At 44.4% G+C, this 6,139-nt stretch overlaps 1 long non-coding RNA gene across 1 annotated transcript; it reads left to right on the plus strand.

Moving 5' to 3' along the window:
* Window positions 1-433: 433 nt before the first annotated feature.
* Window positions 434-2,336, plus strand: LOC116675938 (uncharacterized). Its single transcript, XR_004328568.1, has 2 exons — window positions 434-482; window positions 2,250-2,336. It is a non-coding gene; the product is annotated as an uncharacterized LOC116675938 (long non-coding RNA).
* The last annotated feature ends 3,803 nt before the right edge of the window (window positions 2,337-6,139 follow it).

A 6,139-nucleotide genomic window follows, 5' to 3' on the forward strand; every position in this document is an offset into this window, starting at 1 on the left:
CTTTCCATTTTCACACAGGAACATCTGGAGATGTTCTGCTAAATGAAGTGTGGTTGGTCCAGGCTACTGTGCATGTAGCTTGTAGCTCCAGTTAATGACTTTTGGGCCTGACATTTTAGTAGTTCTTCCAGTCTGAATGCAGGAGATACTTGACACTCTGGAGTCCTATGGATTGGTCCCCTCATCAGCCCTTGCATTTTCTCCATTCAAAACATGGTCAACTAGAATTCACCCACACCTCCCATTAGTTCTTCTAACCCTTGTATCTTTATCTCTGCATGTCCCTGTCCCCCCCCCCCTTTGGGTCTACCAAAAGCACCTTCAGCAGACGGCAAGCTGGCGACCGGAGCAGGAAAGGAAGGCAAGAAGGAGGAGGAGGAGGTGGAAAAGGAGGAGGAGGAGTATGAGGTGGAGAAGGTTTTGGGCCGCAGAGTGGTGGAGGGAAGAGTAGAGTTTCTGCTGAAATGGAAGGGCTTCTCAGAGTAAGTATGAGTCTAGAATATTAATACTTGGTGTTCTTGGTCCTGATATACTTTGTGTATATATATATATATATATATCATTATCATATAACTCAATGCATTTCCTTTATTTTCATGACTATTTACATTGTAGATTATCACTGAAGGCATCAAAACTATGAATGAACACATGTGGAATTATGTAAAAGTGTGAAATAACTGAAAACATGTCATATATATTCTAGTTTCCTCAAAGTACCCCCCCTTTACTGTGATTACTGCTTTGCACACTCTTGGCCTTCTCTTGAATGATAGTCACCTGAAATGGTTTCCCAACAGTCTTGAAGGAGTTCCCAGAATGCTCAGCACTTGTTGGCCCTTTTGCCTTCACTCTGCAGTCCAGCTCTCCCCAAACAATCTGGATTAGGTTCAGGTCCGGTGACTGTGGAAGCAAAGCACTCCATCACTCTCCTTCTTGGTCCAATAGCCCCTACACAGCCTGGAGGAGTGTTTGGAGTCATTGTCCTGTTGAAAAATAAATGATGGTCCAACTAAACGCAAACCGGATGGGATGGAATGTCGCTGCAGGATGCTGTGGTAGCCATGATGGTTCAGTATGCCTTCAATTTTGAATAAATCCCCAACAGTCTCACCAGCAAAGCACCCACACACCATCACACCTCCTCCTCCATGCTTCACGGTGGGAACCAGGCATGTACAACCCATCCGGTCACCTTTTCTCCGTCGCACAAAGACACAGCGGTTGGAACCAAAGATCTCAAACTTGGACTCATCAGACCAAAGCCCAGATTTCCACTGGTCTAATGTCCATTCCTTGTGTTTCTTGGCCCAAACAAATCTATTCTGCTTGTTGCGTCTCCTTAGCAGTGGTTTCCTAGCTACTATTTGACCATGAAGGCCTGATTCAGTCTCCTCTTAACAGTTGTTCTAGAGATATGCCTGCTGCTAGAACTCTGTGTGGTATTTATCTGGTCTCTAATCTGAGCTGCTGTTAATTGGGATTTCTGAGGCTGGTGACTCAGATGAAATTATCCTCAGCAGCAGAGGTGACTCTTGGTCTTCCTTTCCTGGGGTGGTCCTCATGTGAGACAGTTTCGTTGTAGCGCTTGATGGTTTTAGCCGCTGCACTTGGGGACACATTTAAATTTTCCGGACCGACTGAGCTTCCTTTCTTAAAGTAATGATGGCCACTCGTTTCTCTTCACTTAGCTGATTGGTTCTTGCCATAATATGAATTGTAACAGTTGTCCAATAGGGCTGTCGGCTGTGTATCAACCTGACTTCTGCACAACACAACTGATAGTCCCAACTTCATTAATAAGGCAAGAAAGTCCACTAATTAACTCTGAAAATGCCCACCTGTGAAGTGGAAACCATTTCAGGTGACTACCTCATGAAGCTCATTGAGAGAACACCAAGGGTTTGCAGCACTATCAAAAAAGCAAAAGGGGGGTACTTTGAAGAACTAGAATATAAGACATGTTTTCAGTTATTTCACAGTTTTTTGTTAAGTACATAATGCCACATGTGTTCATTCATAGCTGTGAGGCCTTCAGTGATAATCTACGATGTAAATAGTCATGAAAATAAAGGAAACGCATTGAATGAGAAGGTGTGTTCAAACCTTTGGCCTGTACTGTATATTTGTGTGTATGCAAATAATCTACAGCATAGATTGCAGCATTGTATCATGCCCTCAAAGGATCAATGGATTGTCTAAAAACAAAGTGTGAGGAGATGTTCTTCTGTCTGCACTCACCTTTCCAGTGAGGATAACACATGGGAGCCGCAAGACAACCTGGACCTCGACCTTATCGCCGAGTACATGCCGAAACACAAGGAGACGGAGGAGAAGAAGAAGGAGGGCAAGAGGAAAGGTGTCAGGGAGGAGGAGGTGAGTGAAAGAAAGAGGGTACTCCAGACTGAAGAGTCCCAGAAATCTAATCTCAATATTAATGAATGCACACAGAGGGCTTCACACATGTCTTTTAGGATTTATATATAAATGACTCTCGGCGTTACAATATGCACATGCATATTACATACATGCAAAATAGTAAGACTAGGCAATTCCAGTTGCTTCGGCAAAAGAGAGCGGATGACAGTTGGCTTGAGTCCAGTAGAGCAGACGGCTCTGCAGAGTCGCGTAATTACAACTTCATGACTTTTCATGAACAGCTGAAGGAGCGGCGGTGTACATAGCAGAAACCCTGTTGTGCGTCTGTCCTATACCGTGGCCGCCATCAACATATCAACACTAAAAGACGGCGGCTGTGGCTTGGTGGTAGAGTGGCTTGCCAATTGGAAGGTTGGAGGTTTAATCCCAGCAGTCCTATGTCAAAGTCGAAAACACTGAGTACGGGGACTACTTGTACAACAGCTTCGGCCACAGTGTACTTATGTGTGTGAATGGTTCCTGTATTATGTAGAAGAACTTTGAGTAGTCATTGACACTAGAAAAGTGCTATAGAGAACAGTCCATTTATCGTTTTAGTCCAAAGAGAACTCGGGTATCTTAGCCAAGTTTTAGTCAAAACATTTTTGTCTTTTTTAAATATTATTTACACAGACACGTGGTAGATAAGAGCCAGGGCTCCTGGGCTCTACAACACGTTGTGCGGCTCAGGCAGAGGGACCGCAGAGTTAGCTAACGTTAACTTTTCCCAGACAACGGAGTTGGATTTGCCTTTTTTGCGGACTAAACGCTGCTCTGGCTGCCCTCCTTCTAACATCTTTACTCGTGCTGAGTTTTTAAATTCCACTGGATGCACACACCTCGCCCCCTGACTGCTGAGAAGTTTTATGGCTTCGGGAAGGGCAGATGTGCGCATGCGTGTGTCATTCAGAATACAAGACAAAATAAGAGTGTTCTTCAATACAGAATTATTTCTCTCGATTATACTATTTTTGGGATCTTTGGAGTCAAATCGAAATTAAAATCAAAATTAAATTAATTGCACATCCCTCACTAACGGTAAACATATCCTTTGGGAATCTTTACAGTGATTCCCTTAAAGAAGCGACCAGGCCTGCCTTGTTGCACCATCAAAACGTCTTTCTGAACTTTCCATTTTCACACAGGAACATCTGGAGATGTTCTGCTAAATGAAGTGTGGTTGGTCCAGGCTACTGTGCATGTAGCTTGTAGCTCCAGTTAATGACTTTTGGGCCTGACATTTTAGTAGTTCTTCCAGTCTGAATGCAGGAGATACTTGACACTCTGGAGTCCTATGGATTGGTCCCCTCATCAGCCCTTTCATTTTCTCCATTCAAACAGAAGATTTTAATCTAGTAAAACCCGGTCAACTAAAATTCACTCACACCTCCCATTAGTTCTTCTAACCCTTGTAATATTATCTCTGCATGTCCCCCCCCTCCTTGGGTCTACCAAAGGCACCTTCAGCAGACGGCAAGCTGGCGACCGGAGCAGGAAAGAAGGGCAAGAAAGAGGAGGAGGAGCCTGCAGCAGTGAAAGAGGAAGAGGAGGAGTATGTGGTGGAGAAGGAGACGGAGGAGAAGAAGAAGAAGAAGAAGGAGGGCAAGAGGAAAGGTGTCAGGGAGGAGGAGGTGAGTGAAGGAAAGAGTGTACTGCAGACTGAAGAGTCCCAGAAATCTAATCTCAATATTAATGAAAGCACACAGAGGGTTTCACAAATGTCTTTTAAGATTTATATATTATACCGTAATTCCTCAAAGAAAAACCGGTAGTCAATTAAACTGCGGCCCTCTGATAGTGGCCGGGGGGGCAACACGGATCAATAAAGGCCGGGAAAAAGTCATTGTGGATAATCTCCTCTGTGTGTTGCTTTGCTTGGACTTTATAATAAGCAGACGAGGCGTATTTGCTGGTTGAACATACTTTACTCAACAGCTTTCATCGAACAACGCTGCTGTGCTACCCGCATGGCTACTACCCTTTTTTACTTCCCTGCCTCCCGCTTCCTGCCTCCGGCTTCCACTACCGTGGCATGCTGGGTAATGGAGTTCTTAACCCAATGTATCCATAACATCACATCTTTCCCCCTTTAATAAAACAATCTTTACCTCTATAACTAAATAACATTTACCCCCGTAGAAACATAGCCATCTTCAAGTTCTTAACTATACATGTAAACAAATGTTTCAGTTTAAACTTTGTTCTTTTTTTTTTTTTTTTTTTTTTTTTTTTTTTCATCTTAAAGGTCCATGTTGCATTTTGCTCCTCCAAATAAACTAAATAAACTTTAGCAACTTTCAATCAACCGTTTAGGTGGCTGAACATGTCTCTTAGGTCTAGCCTGTACTCCAGCAGCTGGCAATTTCGACAGTTTGGAAGGTGTCTCAACAGCTGGTGGTGCAGACGCTGCTGTGAGACCACTGTCAGTTAGCTCCATTGATTCAGCTGTGTCCCGCTGAACTGTCTCCTGAGCTGTAGTGTCCTTCTCAGTCAGCTGTAGTTGAAGATCCGTGCGGTTCCTCCTCAGAAACACTCCATTCTCCGTCTGGATCCTGTAGGAGCGTGGAGCAACTTCCTCCTCCACCTGTCCCTTTAGTCTCCATGTGCCTGTAGAGATGTCCCTGAGACGCACCATGTCTCCAGGCTTCAGCATCGGTAATTGATTTGCCGTTCGATCAAACCAATGTTTTTGTTTCGCTTTCTGTTCCTCCTTTACTTTTCTGACTTTATGAGCACTTTTTGGCGTCAGCAGGTCTTCATTTATTGGTAGGTTAGAGCGAATGCGTCTACCCATCAGCATTTGGGCTGGTGATAGCCCGTTCTGTAGAGGTGCACTCCTATAGATCAGTAAACTTTTCTGAAAGTCATCTCTGTCCTGTGCTTTTTTCATCATGCTTTTCACTGTTTTCACTGAGCTTTCTGCTAAGCCGTTGGACTTGGGATAGGTGGGACTCGACGTAGAGTGTTGAAACCCCATTCTTTGGCAAAGGCAGCAAACTCGCTGCTGGAAAACTGAGGCCCATTGTCCGAAAACACTTCACATGGGACACCATGTCTGGCGAAGACAGCTTTGAGGTAGCTGATGACTGCCTTGCTTGATATTGACTGCAGCGCTCCAACTTCTGGATAATTTGAAAAGTAGTCAGTGACCACTATGTAACTCTTTCCATTACAGTCAAATAGGTCAGTTCCAACCTTGTAGTAAGGTCTGTGGGGCACCGGATGAGTCATCAGCGGCTCAGCTTGTTGTTTTGGCCTGTGGATGCGACAAAGTTCACATGACGCTATTGTCTGGCTGATATCTTGGTTGATTCTCGGCCAGTACATTACTTCTCTTGCCCGTCGTTTACACTTGACTTCTCCGAGGTGGCCTTCGTGTATCTTTTGGAGCATTTGTTTACGTAGTGACGATGGAATAACAAACTTGCTCCCCTTCAACACTAAGTCATCTACCACAGTGAACTCGGCTCTGCAGTTCCAGTAGTCTTTTATGTTCATGGGGCAATCCTTTTGTTTTCAGGCCATCCTTTCTGTATCGCACGCTTGAGTTCTTTCATAGTTTCGTCAGCATTTGTCTCTCTCCTTATCTGTTCTGTTCTGTCAGCTGTTACTGGCAGATTTGTCACAATCATGTCCACGTATGCCTGTATTTCTGCATTGCTCTCGCTGTCCGTACGTTCCCCTTTATCCACTGCTCTAGACAAGGTGTCGGCGGTGTACA

Source organism: Etheostoma spectabile, unplaced genomic scaffold (genome assembly GCF_008692095.1).
Source record: "Etheostoma spectabile isolate EspeVRDwgs_2016 unplaced genomic scaffold, UIUC_Espe_1.0 scaffold00002499, whole genome shotgun sequence".
NCBI classification, from domain to species: domain Eukaryota; kingdom Metazoa; phylum Chordata; class Actinopteri; order Perciformes; family Percidae; genus Etheostoma; species Etheostoma spectabile.